We start from the raw sequence: 24,122 nt of genomic DNA on the forward strand, positions 1-24,122 counted from the left end.
TGGAAATAGGGAACAAGAAAATGAAGAACAGGGCTAATGAAGGAAGGCAGATATGGGAGAGTGGAGAGGCAAAATCTCAAAAGAACAAAACAGAATGCAAACCATGCTGTAGTTAAAATAACCAAAAGAGTTTCTTGGAGTCCAGGTCCAGGCTGAGCCAGAGGGCAGTTCTACTGTCATTTGGGTTTGGAGGAAACTTGAATTTTGGTGGCTAAAAACTTTGAAGTTCAAGCTTTCCTGAAAATTTAGTTTCTATATTTGTAAATAGCAATTGCAGTTTTTGACTTTATTATATTCTATGATTATGGCCTTTATTATATAAACATGAAAGGGTAGTAAGAGAATTATGACAGAAAGTACAATTTTGACTCAATGATTTGAATTTGAGGGAGAAATTGGTTTGCTATGGGTAAGGTATTTTCTTAACAAAGGCCATGCAAATAAGTAGAATTATAAGAATAAATATTATGAGAAGATAAAGTTAACAGATGTAAAATGTCAGTCAGGTATTGCAGTATTGTTTTGTTTCTTGCTTTGGACATAAGGGATGGAGGCAAAATTCTTAATCACACACTGCTGTGAGTGCAGAGGCCTGATCTCAAATCCAGCTCTTAGAGTCTGTGCTCCAACCTGGCTCCTATGTGTGTGTTTCCAGGAAAGTAGCAAGAGATAAGATTAACCCAGAAAATTTGTAAGAAAACCACTCTTTGGAAAAACTTATTTCTTTCTCTGAAATATTCCCACTGAAAAGAAGATGACTGACAGTACTTTCAGAGCTCAACTGGAGAAAAGCCGTTCCCTTCCTAAGCATCAAATTGTCAACACCATGTCAAATCTAATTGAATATACTCAAAACTCTCTTGCTTCTATCCAATTTAATTGCAATAAGCTTACAGCAAATTAAGTCTGTAAGGAAAGGAGACTTAGCCAGACCCAAAGCATGATTCTCCTGTGACATAAATAAGAAAGCAAGTGTATTCTGAAATTGCACAGTGATCCAGAGGGTTTAGACTGAACAGGGGCTTGGGGCCACTGGCATTGCTGAGACCATGCTAAGCTATAGAATTGTACCCTGGGCACTGCAGAGAAACCTAACAATTACAGGGGAGGCACATGAGAACTCTCTATGCTCAGCAATCAGTCATCTGAACAGAACAGAAAGGACCCTCCACGGAGCAGGGATTCATCTGAACACCATCTGGGTATTGCTTCATCTAACCTTATACAGTGTGTCTATCTCAACACTGAGGTTCTCAAACATCCCCGAATGGCCAAAGAGCATCCAGACAGTAAACAGTTATTAGTGGTCTGTATGGGAGTAAATCATTCAATCACTCTTTGGTTGGTTTTGTTGTTTTCAGCTTCAGAGGCACTCTTCTTTCTAGTTAAGACTAGAAATATTTCAGAAAACACTCATCAACTAATCCTTGACAACAAACAGCTAGGTTTGTTTTCTCCTGCTGAAACAACATGCTGCAGAATTGGGAAATGGTGAGCAAGAGTTTAGCAATGATTCTGGGCGGTGTTAAGTTCAAGATTGGGAGCCTACCTTGTTTGGGTACCTTTTTGTGGTATTATAATACCATAGATGATATCACCCTGGGAGAGAGGAGCAAAGAGAGAGTTGTACAAAGAGAAAATGGGGAAGAAAGAATGAGAGAGATGAAGAGGGAGAAAGGGAGGAAGAAAGGAAAGAAAGAAAGAAAGAAAGAAAGAAAGAAAGAAAGAAAGAAAGAAAGAAAGAAAGAAAGAAAGAAAGAAGAGAGAGAGAGAAGAGGCATGGAGATAGAGAGGAAGAGAGAAAGGAAGCAGGTGGGAGTAAGGAGGGAGAAGGAGGGTGAGAAAGAATGAATGGAAAAATAGAGGAAAATTGAGTCAAATGCTCCTTTATCAAGAGAAGGCCCTGCATTGGCTAACTCACTCCTATTATGAAGGCACTGATCATAAAAAGGACATAGCCTTGTGACATGGTAATGTCTTAAATGTCAGGGTCTTAGTACCCTCATAGTAACAAACAAATTTCAGCATGGATTTGTATCGTTTTGTACCAGGGAATGTGGCCCTGGTCAAAACAGGTAGCTTAAACCCTGGTTGAAGAGCTGTGTGGGCCATAAAATTCCTTGTTATACTTGCTCCATTTTTCCTCTGACATTTCAAAGCTGATTTTTGAGTGTAGTCCAGATTTAGGCTGTTTATAGATCTAATCAAATACACTGGCAGAGGAGCCCTACAGGATGCCAGGTCTAAACTTAAAATCTCATTGCCAATGTCTGTGAATGTTCAGGCTACTGCACTATAAACAGAGTGGTTTATAAACAACATAAACTTATTTCCCATGATTCTAAGGTCTAGGTGGCTAAAGCTAAGCCTCTGGTAGTTGCAGTGTGTAATAACTACGTCTTTCTACTTCATAAGGGCTGTCTCCTTGCCATAAACCCATAGGAAAAAGATCACTTCATAGTCTCTTACACAAGGCCTCTAATTCAATTTGTGAGGGGCCCACACCTATGACCTAGTTAATTTCCAAAGGATCTATATCCAAATATCACAATTGTGAATCAGATTACAACATATAAAATTTGGGTGGACACATTGTGCCTTCAATACTCAGACATAAGTTGTGAATCCTGATCAAGAACTCTTTACAAAAGAATTTACCAAACCCCTTGACCTTCCTTCTTCTGTGTGATACTCATAATATACAAAGCTCAACTTAGACAAGCTGCTCTGTTCATATAGGCTTATATTTTTTTCCTTATGTGTTTGTTAAAGGAGGAATTATCCCTTAATCTAAAGTATTTTTATTTAATCAAATGTTTTATAATTAGGACAATGCTCAGTTTGTCAAAGAGCTGGTTCTGAGCTCACAGATGACTGTATGATGTCTTATAGCAGCACCTACTCTTATTGCAAGTATGTAGATATCAGAACATCCCTCTAGATCTGCTGAATTCAACCAAGACCTTCTTCAGTGGTCTGACAATAAGACAGCACAAATACGCATGGTTTTGACAAAGAAAGTCCAAAATATAAAAAATAACTGTGTTGACAAATTTTCTTCCTTCCTGCGTTGTTTACTTGTTTCCCCTATTTCTTTCTTCTTTTGCCTCAACCAGTACTCTTTACTAATTTATTAATTTGACCAAATAGTAGAATGTCACTTACTCAGAAACTCAAGGAAACACTACATATTAATTTTATAGGGATGGGACAGAGATATACACAAACTCACAGAGGTAAATATAATTTTACTTTGATAAGGGCTCTAAAGAGAAGCCCAAGATAGTTTGATGGTCCATAATAAATGGAGACTGTGGTGGCTTGATTAAAAATCACCCCCGCAGGCTCATTAGAAGGTATGGTCTTCTTGGTGTAGGTGTGGTCTTGTTGGAGGAAGTGTATCACTGGAGGTGGGGTTTGGGTGTGAAATGTTCAAACCAGGCCCAGTGTTACTCTCTCTTCTTGCTTCCTGCTAATCCAGATGTAGAATTCCCAGCTACCTCTCCTGTACCCTCTCTGCCTGTGTGCCACTATGTTTTCTGCCATGACAATAATGTACTAAACCTCTGAAACTGTTGGCCAGCCCTAATTAAATGTTTTCCTTCATAAGATTGCTGTGGTCATAGTTTCTCTTCATTGTAATGGAAAGCTTAACTAAGACAGAAAATCTCTTCAGAAAGTAAGAAATTTGAAGGAAATTAAATTAATATCCAACAGGAGCAGTTTCTAAACACAGAAAAGTGATGGATAAAAAGCTAATAAGGAGTGATTGTGAAACATCCAAGAAACTAAAAGAGAGTCAATGCATCAAGACATGGTTGCACGGGACTGGAAAGATGGCTGCATTAGAACATACAGGATGTAGTAGACCATGCTCACAAATGTTGACAAATTTATCTTCTTCTTAAGAGAAAGATCAGGGTATCAAATGTTTTAAAGATGATGATACTTAACCAAATTTCCATTTTGAAAGAAAAAAATGTTGGCAATATACAGGGAATAAGTGAGTCTGTAGAGTAAATAAATCAGGAAATTAAAGTTGACTGGATGAATTGCTTATCAAGGTGATAGGGTCGGTCCATACTGAACTGGCAGTGAGGTGAACTAAAGTTAGCAAAAGCTGGAGTCTGAGCAGCAGAGGGCCAGAAGAGAGAAGGTGATAAACCATCAAGGTGAAGAAAATCCAGCAAAAGCTGAACCATGAATGTAGTGGGAACAACACAGAGCCAGAACCAGGATCAGGAGGGAGACACAAGTATTTGATTTCTCACTTCATGCCACCTTATGATCTCTGTCTCCATTCACTCATTGGCAGAGCCAGAAGGAAGACAGTGAGGCACAATCAACAGTTATTTACTATGAAGCATCCATGTGTTAAAATCTCAGTCACCAGTGGGTGCTGCTATTTTTTTTTCTTTTTTCTTTTTTCTGGTTTGGAAACATTAGAAGGTACAGCCTAACTAGTGGAAATAGGTAAGGCAGTAGACATGGGTTCCTTTCCCCAAGTTAGCCCATCTCCCACTCCCTTCTCTGTCTTCTTCTTTACTGTGGGTTTACATAACTAAAAACTCCCCTGCCTGATAGTCTCATGGATCTAACATTCTATATGTGGAAAGAAGTGACATAGATTGGACCTTCAGAATCTAAGAGCTAAAACTGATCTTTTTTGGAAATTCTTTATGTTGTTTTCTGAAGCATTGTGTCAGAGCATAAAACAAAACAAAACAAAACAAACAAACAAACAAAAAAAACCCTAACAAACTGATGATTATAATCTGTGGGGTCAATCTGTCAATAACATAAATGACATACAGATATAATGAGGGGCCTTTGAGGACTACTGCTCAGAGTGACAGGAATGTGCATTTTGGATGTAATTGACATAATTCAGTGACTTAGACAAAAGCAGTCAGTGAGAACTCTTGGAGACACACTTAGGGGAAAAGCATCATGGGGTCTTGATGACATATTAGATTTCAGAATAAAGGAAATGTAAGTATTAAGGGCAGCAGCAATCCAGCTATTTTTTGTGCTTTTTGCAGAGCTCTGCTTTTCACAATAATTTCTGAGTGTTTAACCAAATTGTTCCTTCAGCATTCAATGAACAAGAAATGATGCCCAGCAATTAGCTGGATGTTACACATCAGCAAAAGAGGAAGTCTAGATGCTAGCTGCTACCATGGCAACATTGCTCGCTCTTACTAGCTAGCAAAGAGCGCTGAAAATTACTTAACCAAGGAGTAGGATTTGAGAAATAATGAACCTCCTGCATATCTCATTGGGATAAAAAGTAAAATTGTTCTACTTGTTACACAAATCAACTCACAAGAAAAATGGTAAGGATAGGATGTCAGGTAGGTATGGCACCAAATATGTGTGGGAGTGTGCATGTATGTGTGTGTGTGTGTGTGTGTGTGTGTGTGTGTGTGTGTGTGTAGTTTGAAATTTTCTGGAAAGGGTGAACTAAATATCCTGTTAAACATTTTAAATGTAGCACATCAGAACAAAAGTCAAAGTTACATCTAGTACACAGATCTGTTGCACAGCTCTTTAGGAGATTGAGGCGGTGGAATTTCTAATTTCAGGCCTTCCTGAGATACAGAGTAGTTCAAGGATAGCTTTAATAACTTAACAAGAAACTCTCACAAATTTTGTGAAAGGATTGTGCCTGTAGATCAGTAACAGAAAGCTTGCCTAGCATGGGCGAGAGGGAGGGAGGGAGAGAGGGGGGAGAGAGAGAGAAAGAGAAAGGGGGAGTGGAGAGACAGAGAGAGAGAGGGAGACAGAGAACATTAAATATTCTCTTTATCTGACCTCTGACCTCAACAACTTTTGGCAAGAAAATTTCAAGGAAGCATTGATATCCTGATACAATATGAACCTACAACTGGTCCTTCATAAATGCTAAAATGTGACTAAAAGATATGTAGAGCAATTCTGTTAATATTCTAACTATGTAATGATATAGTACGTTCATGACTGAATAAGAAGAATGCAGTTATACACATGGCATATGTTTTGTTTAGACTATTTCCTACACTGGCTGTAATATGTGAGATCACATTTCAAGTTGTTATAAGATCCTCTCATTTTTCAATTTAGTTTTATAATTAAAACTCTGGCAACATTGATCTGCAGAGTCACCATCCTGGTATGTACTGGTGTCACGTATGAAAAACACATCTATGTTCATGGGAAAAAAATCTATTGTGCCCATCCATAACTTTTCACACATAAGTATGTAAAAAAAATTGAACAAATTATATAATGTGGATATTATCTACATGGATTGAGGAAAGGTGTTTGAAACAAAACAAAGACTTACTCATTATTTACATTAAAATATTATAAATAGCATACAATTCCTGGAGACCAATAAAATATTTCTAGAGATACATGTCAAACTGGAATCAGAAAAACTGTCTGTAAATCTATAAGGAACTTAAAAGATGCTAGTATATAATCCCCCAAATTTTTAGTCAGATGACTAAAGGACCAGAAAGAAAATTTCTTAACAGTAAACCTGTGAAGGAGTGATTTCATGAAGATGCAATTAACCAGCTTGGTTAGTGTACACCAACAGAAGGCATGTATGTGTGTGTGTGTGTGTGTGTGTGTGTGTGTGTGTGTGTGTGTGTTCCACATGCATCCTGGTGTCCAGGAAGGCCAGAAGACATGAATCACCTGACAAGGGTGCTGGCAACAGAAGCCAGATTGTCTGGAAGTAAAGTAAACACTCTGAATGACTGAGCTATATTTCCTGATATTTTGATTTATGAAAATTTGCCAGAACAGTTTAACCTAGGAGAAAGATCATGGTCATAATATATATGGTCACATATAATATATGAAATGTAGTATACCATGCAATATACAATGAAATCACACACACGTATAAAATAAGGGAATACTTAAGTAAGACATAGTTCAGCCTTTTAGTAGACTATTAATTAAGAAGTGCTATATAACAATGTTGAGGGAGGAAATGGTGATAGTATAATTACTTTTTTGAGGAAATGGAGCACACAAATGGAAATCCTAGCTACAGCAATAGAATGAAGCATTACTGTGAGGGGACAGTCCCTGGAGCACATGACAGCAGTCTGTTTGTCCTTTGTCCTGCTTTTCTGCATTATTTCATGAAAAAACAAACTTCTATTTCTTTGTAACTTGGAGGGGAGAATTTACATCTTCTCATTTCTCTCATGAAGTCGTGCTTCATTTCTGACTCTGAGGGATGAGTCCTCTCCTCTTTCGGGGCCTTCCAAAGGCTCTGGGTGCAGGGAACATCCTCTAAGCCATCAGCTCGGTGGTGGACCATGCCGCAGCAGAGAATGCCTGCCATGTTTCTAGTATGTAGAGATTCGTCTAATTCCACAAGGAATGGGTTATTCTTGTTGCTCCAGATGTTCTTGTTAGGTTTCCCACCCCTCTCCCCAATCAAATTTTAAATTACAAGGTAACATTTTTTTCTTTCAGAGATCTGGGGTTTTTATTTAATTTGTTCAGATCTGGGTGGAGAGTGGGTAAGATTACCATCTAGATCCTAATAAGAGAACAAAGGCACCGAAATAACTAAAAATGTGTCTGGCAGACAGTCAAAAGGAAAAGGTGATATAGTGGTAGATGGAATATTATTTACATACAAACAAGAATGTACTTACGATCCTGGCCACAGTGTGGATAAGTGCTGAAGACAGGCAGCCAAATCAAAGAAGTAACAGTAAAACCCCACAGCTTCTGTGATTCCAAGTTTGTTGTTCAGAATTATAAAACCCACAGGAAAACCAGTATGGTAGAAATTTTCATGTGAGGTGGAAGGGAATTAAGAAATGGGTGTCGAGAATGACCCAACTACATGCTGTCTGCAAAACACTCACATTAAGAGTAAGTATTTAGTTGAGGATAGAAGGAGGGAAAATACATGTCATGTAAATTAAGCTGGAGTCACTCTATTTGACTTCTAAACTAGGCATAGCATAAAAGACACACTCTCACAACAATATCTCATGGCCACAAATACAAACATTATTAACCTTAACACAGCATTGCTAAATCAAAACCAGCAATACTGAAAAATAGTTATGTGATACAATCAAGTCATATTTCTTTCACTTGCACAAAGATTATATCAACTAATGAAGTAAAGCTTGCGCTGGCTAGTTTTATAACAACTTGACACATGCTGTAGTCATCTGAGGGGCAGGAACCTCCAGTCAGAAAATGCTTCCATGAGACTGGCTTATGGTCAAGCCTGTAGGGCACTTTCCTAATTAGTGAAGTGGGAGGGCACAGATCATTGTGGATAGTGCCACCCTGGGCTGGTGGTCTTGAGGGCTATCAGAAAACCGACTGAGCAATCTGTGGGAGAGCAAGCCAGTAAGCAGCACTCTGACATCAGCACCGCATCAGCTCCTGCCTCCAGGTTCCTGTACTGACTGAGTTGCTGCTCTCACGTCCCTCAAAGATGATGGATTGTTACCTGAAAGTAAAAGCAAAATAAACTCTTTCCTCTCCAAATGGCTCTGGTCCTGGTGTTTAGTCACAGCAATAGAAAGCCTAATACAAAGGCATTTAACAACATTTAGTACTTGTCTATAATTTTAAAATATTTTAGACAAATAATAGAGGAAAATTTGTTCACTTTACCAGGCATATATCTCAGGGATAGCAGGGATAGACTGTTTGCCTACTATGTGTGTGATGCTGGATTCAATTCCCAGTATAAAAATGCATATACTCACACACACACACACACACACACACACACACACACAAAATCAATGATGAATGAATACAAATCTACAGTAACATTATACTTTATAATGAATAAATAAATACTTTCTTTTTAAAATTCAGAAAGGTGGGGTTTCAGATTATGTAATATATTGCTAGGATTCTAGTCAATGCAAGAGTTGGGGGGGGGGGCGGGGAAAGACACAGGAAGTATTCAACGTTCCCTGTTTGCAGGTGGCTTATTGTCTCCACAGAACAAAGTATCTGTCTTCAAACTCACAAGTAAACTCAGTTAAATTATAGTCTATAAGGTAACTATACAGAAATGCAATTCTAGATTCTTAGAATAAACATGTGAACACAAACATATATCACACATTAACTTCACCTTGTCTGGCCTCAGTGTAAAAAGATGTGCCTACCGATGCAGTGACTTGATGTACCAGGTAGGTGATACCCACGGGGGCTGCCTTCATTTCAGAGGAGAAGCAGAGTGGAACATGGAGGGGGAATAGAAGGGGGTTGGAATTCGGATGTAAAGTGAATAGATAAATACATTAATAGAAAAAAGAATAGTATACTTAGATATTGTGAGCGTTAGTGTTAATCTTAACAGAAACTAGATGCACCTAAGAGATAAGATTGTGTCATGCCTCTAGGGATCTGTGTGATTACTTTAATTGTTGTGGAAAGACTCATCTTAATTGTGGGCAGGACCGTTCCCTGGGCAGGGAACTCTGGACAGTGAAAATGGAAGAAAGGAACCAAGTTGCCAACAAGCATGTCCTCCTCCTGTTCTTCAGGTCTGATGGGAGACAATGTGATCAGCAGCTTCGAGCCCCTGCTGCCTTCGCTTCTGTACCAGAAGTCGCTAGAACTGCAAGCCGAAATGGACTTTTCCTTTCAAGTAGCTCTGCCTCAGTGTTTCATCCCGGCAGCAGGAAAAGATATCCATACAGAAATGAAACCAGCAGAACACGTAGTGTATTTATGTGTTGAAAATTCCTCAGTGCTGAGAGAAGAAGACTATGAAAATAAACACAGAGATATGTCATATTTGTGAATTGTAAACCCAACGTAGTCAAAGGCCAAGTTTCCTCCGCATTTGCATGCCACTCTAACTTAATTTGTCTTACATTCCAGCATGAGGACTAAGGATTTGGCTAAAATGATTTCAAGATTCCTGCTTAGAACATGTAAATAACCTCTAAATCCAGTAACAAAGTTCACAATCCACTTTGCAGATACACAAAAGACGTGAAGACACGTGTTCCTGAGGGAGGCTGGTAAATGTCCAAGTGTCACACTGGATGATGAGCAGCATATTCACTAAGGTGATGTTGTCAGTCCACATGAGGAACCCACAAGCCTAATAGGATGCTTAGATTAAACAACAATAAAGGAATGTAGTGAAATCATGTGATAAAAATGCAGAGGGTTTGGCTACCTGGAAGGAATAGGAGGAACCAGAGGGAGAGAAGAAGGAGTAGGGAAGGGGTTAAAGAGAAAAGTCTTGGGACGCATATACATGAAGATGCCAGGACAGTGTCCATTACTTTGTATGCTAAACAAACAAACAAACAAACAAAAAGTTGGTAAGAAAAAAATTACACCTTTAATTTCATAAAATAAAACACGATGATGGCAGGTAATGTTGCCGGTGCAGAGAAAGTGGCTCACACACATTGCTCATGAGATGCACAGTTGTTCAGTCACAACGAGCATTAGACTGGCGTTTTCTCCAGAGAAATGGAAGCATGCTTGCGGGAATGTTTATAGAAGCTTTGTGAATGACAGCCCAGACTGGATGCTCTCCAGACGTCCTTCACCAGATGCGAGCACCGGAGCGGTTGTCTGTGTGGCATGCTTATTTCACTTGGCATCGGGCCCCCACACTGAGTCTCGATGCTTTGCTATGTGTTCAGCTTCCATACGCCTGGAAAGGTCTGACTCACATGACAATGCACACATACCACTTTGCGCACTTGCTCCGCAGCTATGGGCTTTTAGCTCCTTCCCCACATTTGTCTTCTGTGACTGAACATGGCCACATATCTAACATATCTCCCTGAGGCACTGCTGTCCTCCACATTTTCCATATTGTCTCCAACTTCATAGGAATATACTTGTGTATGTTTCCAAAAGAACTGCTCTTGTCAGGGATAGAAAGTCTCAGTGAGAAGGGTACTTTCCTTCATCTTCAATGAGTAGGCAACAATTTTTATATCTTTAATTTTATTACCTTTTGGGTATTTTTTAAAGCAAATAACAGATTCCCTTTTTGTATTGATACTGTGTTTTAAAGTAAAAATGAGAAAATTGGAGTTATTAATGTATGTGAAATAACAGTACCAAACTCTTATGTTAACAGAAACAATATGATTATATTTTAAAATCTATTTTGTGCAATAAATGTAATCATGGCAAGTAACATGTCTTCCAGGTTTATAAATCTCTTTAGAAGACATCTGGGTTCCAGTTGTTCCAGAAGTCATTTAGCTACAATGTGACTTTTTTGTTTGAAGTATATGAAACCCAACACAGATCCACTGGCAAATGTGCCTGAACAAAAGGGAAAGTATTTCATAGCCACTTAATATTAGATACTGTTGTATTACATTGTAGACACTATTCTTTGACAGCAAACCAATAACCTGACAATTTCATATAGATTAACTGAAATATGAGTTGTTAGACTATATCAATATCTTTTTTATTTGTATTCTTTCACACAAAATTCATTACTCAATTTTATGTTTTGCGTGGATATTTTCTGTATATGATATATTGGCCATTTGTAAAATATTGACTCACTGAGGTGAATAAATCTCTATAATAGATCTTTTAGTTCTATAATGTTAACAAATTCTCCTTGGTAATATTACCAGTCTTATCAGAAAGAGAAGGCTCTGTCAAGATTATGCTGAGGGAACTACATTTCCCAAATTATACAGAGAAGTGTGTGTGTGTGTGTGTGTGTGTGTGTGTGTGTGTGTGTGTGTGTAGTATAAATGCTGTTATGGGCTGCAAAGTCTCTTGGCTGTTTTCCTGGAGGTGATAACCTCTCTTCATTTAGGTGCTCAAGAAAACATTTATCTAACAAAGCAGTCAGAATAATGCTGGGTTTGCTTCTGATTATTCTTTCTAGGTAAACCGGTGTTCCATGGATACAGTAGTGGTTTCCACATGTGACTCAGACACTCCACAAGACCTTCCTGGAAGACAGCCATCATATTTTGAAATGCAACAAGTATGTGGTAGGAAGTCAAGTTTATGTCTAATAACATTAATAGCTTCCTACTGCCCCACGAGGGCCTTCTACAACGAACGAAGCTGGTGTGGTGGTAGGCACACTGTGACGTCACTATGCAGAACCAGCAGTCTCGCCTCTGAGGCATTTGTGTTCTCACTGTGAGTCGTGCAGATAGGAATGTTCTGAGAACAGTGTTGATGTCAGCAACCCCTGAGCAGGCCTTAGTGTGACCCCAGAAGACAGAGTGCAGCCACCTAGCCTTACCACCACTAAATGCGTGTAATTGTGTTACAGACCAGGAAAAGAGCAACTTATAATTTCTTTACTACAAGGACAAGACAATTTTGTCTGCTTATCAGAACTTTCATTGTATCCAAGAGACGTAGCATTACCCAGGGTGATACGCAATGAAAATAACAGCAGAAAACAGTAAGGTATATAGAAATTATCAAAGTACCTACATAACAGAAGAGAAATGTTTGACCTATAAGTGATATCACTTGTTAACTGAGATGTATTAATGTACTTGACTATCTTTTACTAGAATGTGATATTTTCTAACAAATTCCACTTGATCAATACAATTTCCATTTAAACCAGACCTGTCTACACTTACAGTTCCTTTTACTTAGGTGCTTTCAGTGAACACAATACAAAATAATATCATAAACTATATATTTCCACTCCAGAATACTGGAAGTTCAATCTATAGTCTCTATTCCCTTGTGCTGACATTAAGAACTACTACCTAGTGGCCACCACGACAGAAAATCATGGCTATTTATTTCACAGTAATAGCAACCAACCATTATGTACTTATTAAAGCAAAAAAAAAAAAAAAAAAAAAGAAAAAAAGAAAAAAAAAAGAAAAAAAGAAAAAAAAAGTGAGACTCAGAGAGAACTCATGGTTTTTCCAGCGTCGCAGCGCCGCAGACAGCCGGCCACCATCCGGACCAGAGGACAGGTGTCCGCCTGGCTTGGGAGGCGGCCTCAGCCTCAGCAGCAGCGGTTGCCATCTGGGTTCCAGGACTCCGAGGGACCTAGGAAATTAGTCTGAACAGGTTAGAGGGTGCACTAGAGAACCGGACAGCTTCTGGGACGGGCGGAAGCACAGAGCCGCTGAGGCAGCACCCTTGGCGGGCCGCAGACAGCTGGCCACCATCTGGACCAGAGGACAGGTGTCCGCCTGGCTCGGGAGGCGGCCTCAGCCTCAGGAGCAGCGGTCGCCATCTTGGTTCCAGGACTCCCTGGAACTTAGGAATTTAGTCTGCACAGGTGAGAGTCTGCACCACAGAAGCTGACAGCTTCTGGGAACTGCCAAAGCAACACAGCTTCTGAGAGAGGCCCTGTTTTGGGCCTTCTTCTTCGACCAGGAGGAGGTCCAAAAACAAGATATCTGCGCACCTTCCCTGTAAGAGAGCTTGCCAGCAGAGAGTGCTCTGAGCACTGAAACTCAGAGGAGAGAATCTGTCTCCCAGGTCTGCTGAGAGACAGTAACAGAATCACCAGAAGAACAATCTCTAAACAGAGTCAACTATAACTACTAACTCCAGAGATTACCAGATGGCGAAAGGTAAACGTAGGAATCCTACTAACAGGAACCAAGACCACTCACCATCATCAGAACCCAGCACTCCCACTTCGCCCAGTCCAGGGTACCCCAACACACCCGAAAACCTAGACCTAGATTTAAAAGCATATCTCATGATGATGGTAGAGGACATCAAGAAGGACTTTAATAAATCACTTAAAGAAATACAAGAGAACACTGCTAAAGAGTTACAAGTCCTTAAAGAAAAACAGGAAAACACAATCAAACAGGTAGAAGTCCTTACAGAAAAAGAGGAAAAAACATACAAACAGGTGATGGAAATGAACAAAACCATACTAGACCTAAACAGGGAAGTAGAAACAATAAAGAAAACTCAAAGTGAGGCAACACTGGAGATAGAAACCCTAGGAAAGAAATCTGGAACCATAGATTTGAGCATCAGCAACAGAATGCAAGAGATGGAAGAGAGAATCTCAGGTGCAGAAGATTCCATAGAGAACATCGGCACAACAATCAAAGAAAATGGAAAATGCAAAAAGATCCTAACTCAAAATATCCAGGAAATCCAGGACACAATGAGAAGACCAAACCTACGGATAATAGGAGTGGATGAGAATGAAGATTTTCAACTCAAAGGACCAGCAAACATCTTCAACAAAATTATTGAAGAAAACTTCCCAAATATAAAGAAAGAGATACCTATGAACATACAAGAAGCCTACAGAACTCCAAATAGACTGGACCAGAAAAGAAATTCCTCCCGACACATAATAATCAGAACAACAAATGCACTAAATAAAGATAGAATACTAAAAGCAGTAAGGGAAAAAGGTCAAGTAACATACAAAGGCAAGCCTATCAGAATTACACCAGATTTTTCACCAGAGACTATGAAAGCCAGAAGAGCCTGGACAGATGTTATACAGACACTAAGAGAACACAAATTCCAGCCCAGGCTACTATACCCAGCCAAACTCTCAATTACCATAGATGGAGAAACCAAAGTATTCCACGACAAAACCAAATTCACACATTATCTCTCCACGAATACAGCCCTTCAAAGGTTAATAACAGAAAAAAACCAATACAAGAACGGGAACAATGCCCTAGAAAAAGCAGGAAGGTAATCCCTCAACAAACCTAAAAGAAGACAGCCACAAGAACAGAATGCCAACTTTAACAACAAAAATAACAGGAAGCAACAATTACTTTTCCTTAATATCTCTTAATATCAATGGACTCAATTCCCCAATAAAAAGACATAGACTAACAGACTGGCTACACAAACAGGACCCAACATTCTGCTGCTTACAGGAAACCCATCTCAGGGAAAAAGACTGACACTACCTCAGAGTGAAAGGCTGGAAAACAATTTTCCAAGCAAATGGTATGAAGAAACAAGCTGGAGTAGCCATCCTAATATCTGATAAGATTGACTTCCAACCCAAAGTCATCAAAAAAGACAAGGAGGGGCACTTCGTTCTCATCAAAGGTAAAATCCTCCAAGAGGAACTCTCAATTCTGAATATCTATGCTCCAAATACAAGGGCAGCCACATTCATTAAAGAAACTTTAGTAAAGCTCAAAGCACACATTGCACCTCACACAATAATAGTGGGAGACTTCAACACACCACTTTCACCAATGGACAGATCATGGAAACAGAAACTAAACAGGGACACACTGAAACTAACAGAAGTGATGAAACAAATGGATCTGACAGATATCTACAGAACATTTTATCCTAAAACAAAAGGATATACCTTCTTCTCAGCACCTCATGGTACCTTCTCCAAAATTGACCACATAATAGGTCACAAAACAGGCCTCAACAGATTCAAAAATATTGAAATTGTCCCATGTATCCTATCAGATCACCATGCACTAAGGCTGATCTTCAATAACAAAAAAAATAACAGAAAGCCAACACTCACGTGGAAACTGAACAACACTCTTCTCAATGATACCTTGGTCAAGGAAGGAATGAAGAAAGAAATTAAAGACTTTTTAGAGTTTAATGAAAATGAAGCCACAACGTACCCAAACCTTTGAGACACAATGAAAGCATTTCTAAGAGGGAAACTCATAGCTCTGAGTGCCTCCATGAAGAAACGGGAGAGAGCACATACTAGCAGCTTGACAACACATCTAAAAGCTCTAGAAAAAAAGGAAGCAAATTCACCCAAGAGGAGTAGACGGCAGGAAATAATCAAACTCAGGGGTGAAATCAACCAAGTGGAAACAAGAAGAACTATTCAAAGAATTAACCAAATGAGGAGTTGGTTCTTTGAGAAAATCAACAAGATAGATAAACCCTTAGCTAGACTCACTAGAGGGCACAGAGACAAAATCCTAATTAACAAAATCAGAACTGAAAAGGGAGACATAACAACAGATCCTGAAGAAATCCAAAACACCATCAGATCCTTCTACAAAAGGCTATACTCAACAAAACTGGAAAACCTGGACGAAATGGACAAATTTCTGGACAGATACCAGGTACCAAAGTTGAATCAGGATCAAGTTGACCTTCTAAACAGTCCCATATCCCCTAAAGATATAGAAGCAGTTATAAATAGTCTCCCAGCCAAAAAAAGCCCAGGACCAGACGGGCTTAGTGCAGAGTTCTATCAGACCTTCAAAGAAGATCTAATTCCAGTTCTGCACAAACTTTTTCACAAGATAGAAGTAGAAAGTACTCTACCCAACTCATTTTATGAAGCCACTATTACTCTGATACCTAAACCACAGAAAGATCCAACAAAGATAGAGAACTTCAGACCAATTTCTCTTATGAATATCGATGCAAAAATCCTCAATAAAATTCTCGCTAACCGAATCCAAGAACACATTAAAGCAATCATCCATCCTGACCAAGTAGGTTTTATTCCAGGGATGCAGGGATGGTTTAATATACGAAAATCCATCAATGTAATCCACTATATAAACAAACTCAAAGACAAAAACCACATGATCATCTAGTTAGATGCAGAAAAAGCATTTGACAAGATCCAACACCCATTCATGATAAAAGTTCTGGAAAGATCAGGAATTCAAGGCCCATACCTAAACATGATAAAAGCAATCTACAGCAAACCAGTAGTCAACATCAAAGTAAATGGAGAGAAGCTGGAAGCAATCCCACTAAAATCAGGGACTAGACAAGGCTGCCCACTTTCTCCCTACCTTTTCAACATAGTACTTGAAGTATTAGCCAGAGCAATTCGACAACAAAAGGAGATCAAGGGGATACAAATTGGAAAGGAGGAAGTCAAAATATCACTTTTTGCAGATGATATGATAGTATATATAAGTGACCCTAAAAATTCCACCAGAGAACTCCTAAACCTGATAAACAGCTTCGGTGAAGTAGCTGGATATAAAATTAACTCAAACAAGTCAATGGCCTTTCTCTACAAAAAGAATAAACAGGCTGAGAAAGAAATTAGGGAAACAACACCCTTCTCAATAGTCACAAATAATATAAAATATCTCGGCGTGACTCTAACTAAGGAAGTGAAAGATCTGTATGATAAAAACTTCAAGTCTCTGAAGAAAGAAATTAAAGAAGATCTCAGAAGATGGAAAGATCTCCCATGCTCATGGATTGGCAGGATCAACATTGTAAAAATGGCTATCTTGCCAAAAGCAATCTACAGATTCAATGCAATCCCCATCAAAATTCCAACTCAATTCTTCAACGAATTAGAAGGAGCAATTTGCAATTTCATCTGGAATAACAAAAAACCTAGGATAGCAAAAACTCTTCTCAAGGATAAAAGAACCTCTGGTGGAATCACCATGCCTGACCTAAAGCTTTACTACAGAGCAATTGTGGTAAAAACTGCATGGTACTGGTATAGAGACAGACAAGTAGACCAATGGAATAGAATTGAAGACCCAGAAATGAACCCACACACCTATGGTCACTTGATCTTCAACAAGGGAGCTAAAACCATCCAGTGGAAGAAAGACAGCATTTTCAACAATTGGTGCTGGCACAACTGGTTGTTATCATGTAGAAGAATGCGAATCGATCCATACTTATCTCCTTGTACTAAGGTCAAATCTAAATGGATCAAAGAACTTCACATAAAACCAGAGACACTGAAACTTATAGAGAAGAAAGTGGGGAAAAGCCTTGAAGATATGGGCACAGGGGAAAAATTCCTGAACAGAACAGCAATGGCTTGTGCTGTAAGATCGAGAATTGACAAATGGGACCTAATGAAACTCCAAAGTTTCTGCAAGGCAAAAGACACCGTCAATAAGACAAAGAGACCACCAACAGATTGGGAAAGGATCTTTACCTATCCTAAATCAGATAGGGGACTAATATCCAACATATATAAAGAACTCAAGAAGGTGGACTTCAGAAAATCAAATAACCCCATTAAAAAATGGGGCTCAGAACTGAACAAAGAATTCTCACCTGAGGAATACCGAATGGCAGAGAAGCACCTGAAAAAATGTTCAACATCCTTAATCATCAGGGAAATGCAAATCAAAACAACCCTGAGATTCCACCTCACACCAGTCAGAATGGCTAAGATGAAAAATTCAGGTGACAGCAGATGCTGGCGAGGATGTGGAGAAAGAGGAACACTCCTCCATTGTTGGTGGGATTGCAGGCTTGTACAACCACTCTGGAAATCAGTCTGGCGGTTCCTCAGAAAATTGGACATAGTACTACCGGAGGATCCAGCAATACCTCTCCTGGGCATATATCCAGGAGATGCCCCAACTGGTAAGAAGGACACATGCTCCGCTATGTTCATAGCAGCCTTATTTATAATAGCCAGAACCTGGAAAGAACCCAGATGCCCCTCAACAGAGGAATGGATACAGAAAATGTGGTACATCTACACAATGGAGTACTACTCAGCTATTAAAAAGAATGAATTTATGAAATTCCTAGCCAAATGGATGGACCTGGAGGGCATCATCCTGAGTGAGGAAACACATTCACAAAGGAACTCACACAATATGTACTCACTGATAAGTGGATATTAGCCCAAAACCTAGGATACCCAAGATATAAGATACAATTTCCTAAACACATGAAACTCAAGAAAAATGAAGACTGAAGTGTGGACACTATGCCCCTCCTTAGAAGTGGGAACAAAACACCCTTGGAAGGAGTTACAGAGACAAAGTTTGGAGCTGAGATGAAAGGATGGACCATGTAGAGACTGCCTTATCCAGGGATCCACCCCATAATCAGCATCCAAACGCTGACACCATTGCATACACTAGCAAGATTTTATCGAAAGGACCCAGATGTAGCTGTCTCTTGTGAGACTATGCCGGGGCCTAGCAAACACAGAAGTGGATGCCCACAGTCAGCTAATGGATGGATCACAGGGCTCCCAATGGAGGAGCTAGAGAAAGTACCCAAGGAGCTAAAGGGATCTGCAACCCTATAGGTGGAACAACATTATGAACTAACCAGTACCCCGGAGCTCTTGACTCTAGCTGCATATGTATCAAAAGATGGCCTAGTCGGCCATCACTGGAAAGAGAGGCCCATTGGACACACAAACTTTATATGTCTCAGAACAGGGGAACGCCAGGGCCAAAAAGGGGGAGTAGGCGGTTAGGGGAGTGGGGGTGGGTGGGTATGGGGGACTTTTGGTATAGCATTGGAAATGTAAATGAGCTAAATACCTAATAAAAAATGGAAAGAAAAAAAAAAGAAGAATGCACAAGACATAAATGAACAATAGTGAACAGTCTGGGAAAAAAAAAAGAGTTAAGAAACTCAGTCATGATGGATTCTAGAACTGACCTGAGAGAGTGAGGACCACATGGATCAATATAGATGGCTCCTGTCCTTAATATGTAGCTGCCTTTACTGTGTGCTGGTGTGGACAAGCCTCTCTCATGGACTGAGGTTGCGTGAGAAGCTGACAAAGGGAGACCTGAGATGCAGTCATTTCAGGGCTGGGTCTGTGAGCTGAGTCGAGTCATAAGGACAGATAGCCTGACACTCTTGCAAGCTTAGGGACTGAGCACAGAGAGAGCAGAGCATGACAGGGAACTTCACTGTCTGTGACAGCTCTTACCCTTGTCCAGTATTGTGACTGACAGGGGATCTGGAAGGAGCTTCTGGAAATGTGACAAGGGTGACTTGTAGGGATAAGTGAAATAAATGTCAGGATGTGTTGAAAGATCTTTGAAATTTTGAAACCTGGAGCCTGCAGTATGTCTGCAACCTTGTATTTCTGTGAGTCACATATCTTGAAGGGTAAATGGCCTTTCCCCCCCACAAGAGCTTGGAAAAAGAATCAAGCCCTTGGAAAATTACAACAAGAACACACTTAACGGCACTGAAGGAGAATTTTCAGGAAAGAACACCACTTTTTCTTCTTCACTGGTTTCATTTATGAAATCTCCCTGCTAGTATCATCTGGGGAGACCCTGCTGCTAAGATCGAAGTCTTGACATTACTGGAAAGCGCTGAATTTGCTGCAAAATGGCAGCCTTCCTTTGCCAAGCGGGTTTCGTCTTGTCAACCTAAAGAAGTAACACAGTACCTTAGCGTTCAGCCAATGACCTTTGCTCACCTGCTTCCCCCAAACTATACAACCCTTGGTCCACCTCCAATAAAAGTGTAAGCACACAAGCCCACTCTGAATAAAGACGTATGCTAAGATTATCTCAGAGAGCTTCACTGGAGAGCATCAGAGAAGGCCTTTGTCTAAAAGAGCTGTAATGCTATGATCATCAGAGAAACCTCACTCCCACCCCCATCCCAGCAGTCACTCCCAGCTGGACCAGCCAGATGTGCAGCAGTGTCTGAACACCCTGAGGGAGAGGAAGTGGAGGACAAGGAGACACAGCTGAGCACCAAAAAAACCGCATACTATAGGACCACTTCATCTGCGAAATTCCAGGTAAAAATAATAACAACAAAAAGCATAGCTTTCCAGCTCCCTGCTGCCTCAGACCTGGTGTTCCTGTCCATGTCCCTGTTCGTGTCTGTGTGTGTGTGTGTGTGTGTGTGTGTGTGTGTGTGTGTGTGTGTGTGTGTGTGTGTTTAGGGGGTGTTTCTGTACTGATGGATGACACAGCTGGCATGTGAAAGTTAAAGAGTAGGAGTAGTGTCTCTCTCTCTTTTCACTATCTGATTCTTGGGACCTGATTTCAGGCCATTAAATTTGCTGGTGGGTACCCTTATCAATGGGAAATCTTATCAGTCTCCCATTTTTCTTATAAGAGAAATAATCTTAATATGTGTCCAGGCTAGCCCTGAATCCTCAGCCAAGAAGAGAAAGAAAGAAGAAAGAGAAGTACAGAAAGAGAGAGGAAAGAGAAAGAAGGGAAGAGGAGAGACAGGAACATGTGGAGTGGTGAACAAGAATAAGGGGGGAATGAGGGAGAGGTAAGCCAGGCTTGCACCTGGCTGTTGCTAGGACTGTTGGGAGGAGCCTAGATGACATGCTAACAGCTATGATCACAAATTTGTACCACAGCACATTTGTCTGTCAGATAAGAATGTGGGGAAATCAGGTCCAGGTAATTGTTACATTTCTGGCTGCTGGGGACCTGAGGTAGTCGTTTTGCAAGCGTTTAGGAGAGAGAGGAAGATTTAATCGTGTTTCAGTTGTTTAATAAATGCCTATCCTAAGTCAGGAAAGTTCTAGAAACTGCAAGTAGAGCAGTGAACAAAACATGCAGAACTTTCATATTTCTGTAGAAATACAAAACTATGTGAGCATAAGTCAGTACGTATGCTTGCGATAAGAATTATGGGTAAAAAAAAAGCTAAGGTGCAATGGATTGTTGAAGTGAAAGGTTTGTATATATTTGGTGGTCAACTGACTGTCTTAAAGTGAGATGAGGTTAAGACTAGAGATGTAGCACAGAAAATAAGATCAATAGAGGCTGCTGTTGCAGTATTGGGGTCTGTGGAGGCTGCTGGTACAGTATTGGGGGCTGTGGAGGCTGCTAATAGTATGCTGGTAGATCCCAATGTGGTCATGCAGTGAGTGTATGTGGCCTGCAGTGGGAGTGTGATCTCCTTTAGTGTGAGGAAACACTAAAAGCTCAATCCAGCTGCTATAGAAGTAGGCGGCAAGGTAAAATGATCCATAAGATGTATAGGAGCCCTGCAGACCCAGGTTCGACATGAGGAATTTAAACTTTATTCCTAGAGTAAAATCCTCAGGAGGTTTTGAGTAGAAGAATGGTGCATACGAATTGATTTTTTAGAATAACCTGGTGTTCTCAAGAAATCAATGTCCAGTGTCCAGTGAAAAGGTATATAAGGCTTCAGTGACGACACGGCAGAGTTTCCTGTGGGAAAAAAAATGAAATTTGTAAATGAAATTTAGACTTAAGCTAACCACATTACGTAACGCAGATGTATCGAATGGATATTAGAAGTCAAGGGTATCGTGGAAACTTCGTCCAGGAGAACTAAGAAAGGATGCAGCTACATTCAGAAGAGACAGACAGGTGGCTTTGTTTTGTCTTGGTGGCGCTGAGGAGGAAGGGCCAGAGGAGGAAGGACAGTTTCACTTGGGCTTCCAATTAGCAGTTGAGTGTACAGACAAGGTGAGCAGCTACGTGTCAACCATGGACTTCTGGCGACAGGCGGAGCTGCTCCTTAAGCCCCCGTGGTACACGTATGTACACGTCAATGGAGACAAGTAAGAGCAGGGAGAAACATACGATGCTGCCTCCTGCTCTGAGGGTTGCTCGCTTTGGGATTTCCCTCATTATGCCCGGGCTGTTTTAGAACCAGAGTAGTTTCTCCAATTGGAGACTCTCCTGTAATCTGTTCAAAATCTTCATCATGTCTAATCATTGTACATGGCCAGTGTCGGTGTTATGACTGTGTCAGAAGAGACAATTCAGCTTAAACATTAAGTAGGCTAAGTTGATAGCATTAGGCAAGTGCTAAGCGCCTGCTTTATATAGTTTACTATAATGTACACTTAATTCACAACGTGGGCTTGTAGAGAAGGATAATGAATTAATGTTTAATGTGATAAAGTGTACCATAAGATTCCAATATAAATGCAAATTGAATCAATTCTTAACTTTCAAATATATTTGCTCTTTATTTTTATCCCTTTAGAACAGAGGATTAAAAGACAGTGTTAATAATAATTTTCAACTTAGGATTTAGTTAATTAACTAAATTTTTCAAATGCTCAATTATTTACAGCACTAGTTTAATACAAACGAATGACATATCCAATAAGCATTATTTTTATATATTAATTTTAAAACAATTCCATTGAGGGAGAAATAACAAGTTTTCTGAGACATTATCGTGTATAGCTCAGGGTGGCCACAAATGCTCTAAGTAGCTGAAGCTGGAAACTGATCCTCTAGCTTCTGACTCCTAAGTGCTGAGATTGTGAATGTGTGTCACCACAACCTGAACACTAAATCTACTTCAAATATCAAGTTATTGGTTCTGGCAGACCTTGGCTTCACCTACATTAATTTCTGTTGTATTAAACAACTTAATATAAACTGCAAGCCACAATGCATACAATAATTAAGTAGAATTTTGAAGCATCTCAAAAACTCAATAAGAACACAACTGTCAGGCGTGGTGGAGCACACCTTTGATCCCAGCACTCAGGAGGCAAAGACAGGCAAATGTCAGGAGGCAAAGACAGGCAAATGTCTGAGTTTGAGACCAGTCTAGTCTGCAGAGCAAATTCCAGGGCTACATAGAGTAACATGTCTTGTAAATAAATAAGTAAGTAAGTAAGTAAGTAAGTAAGTAAATAAATAAATAAATAAATAAATAGACAGACAGACAGACAGACAAATGAATGAATGAATTAAACAGAAAGTAGAGTAGAATCATTCTATAGAATATTCTAGAGAACGTAGTGGTCAGGGTAGCTCAACTGGATTAAGCCAGGGATGCTGAGAAGGTGAAGTGAAAATAAGAAGCCCAATTAAGACTTAGAGGATATGGGAGACATTCTAAGGGCTTCACCTTTCATTCAAATTTGAATTCAAATGGAATTCAAATTTGTGTTAGGTTGTGTGTAGAAAAAAATGAGAGCCAACATACATCAAATAATCAAATTCACCATTTTTCTTGTTCTGTTGAAAATAATACAAGTCAAGGAAGCCTCAGTGAGTCCAGGCTGAAGGTGGTTACAAATATCCATGGGGAATGTGGCTTGGGTCAGTTACAGATAGAAGGAAGAAGTGGTTAGAATCTTGACAATATTTGAAAGTAAGCCCAAGAGATATGGCTGATTTACTGGATATGAGTCATGAAATTTTAAAGTAATGACTTCCAAACTTGGCACTTATGCAATTGATACAGAGCAGCTGCAGTGGTAGAGTGCCGTGGAGGAGTGGGTTTTGAAGAGAAAGTCAGAAGATTAATTTTGTGCATGTTCAGTTTGTGATTTATACTGTACATTGAAGTAATGTGAAGCGTAAGACAAGAGTGCAGAGAGCTAAAAGAGAGAGAATTTTCAGGAGGAAACAGAAATTAAACATAAGTCTCATAGAATTTATCAAAGTGAAAGTCTTCACTGACTGATCTTGAGACATTTAAATTGGTGAGCATCTGTCACTAGGTTAAAAACTCAATAG

General features: G+C 39.8%; 1 long non-coding RNA gene across 5 annotated transcripts in view; it reads left to right on the plus strand.

Moving 5' to 3' along the window:
* The window catches only part of Gm41436, an 87,312-nt gene that overhangs the window by 52,508 nt on the left and 10,682 nt on the right, over positions 1-24,122 (plus strand). For 2 of the 5 annotated variants that reach the window (XR_875990.1, XR_001782013.1), the window contains 2 exons: positions 11,885-11,993; positions 20,300-20,437. This is a non-coding gene — a long non-coding RNA (predicted gene, 41436). Of the gene's footprint in view, positions 1-9,885; positions 10,071-11,884; positions 11,994-12,906; positions 12,937-20,299; positions 20,438-24,122 lie in introns of those variants that run through there. The other 3 variants (XR_001782014.1, XR_875989.1, XR_875991.1) reach the window with 3 other exon arrangements.

Source organism: Mus musculus, chromosome 16 (genome assembly GCF_000001635.26).
Source record: "Mus musculus strain C57BL/6J chromosome 16, GRCm38.p6 C57BL/6J".
Taxonomy (NCBI): Eukaryota; Metazoa; Chordata; class Mammalia; order Rodentia; family Muridae; genus Mus; species Mus musculus.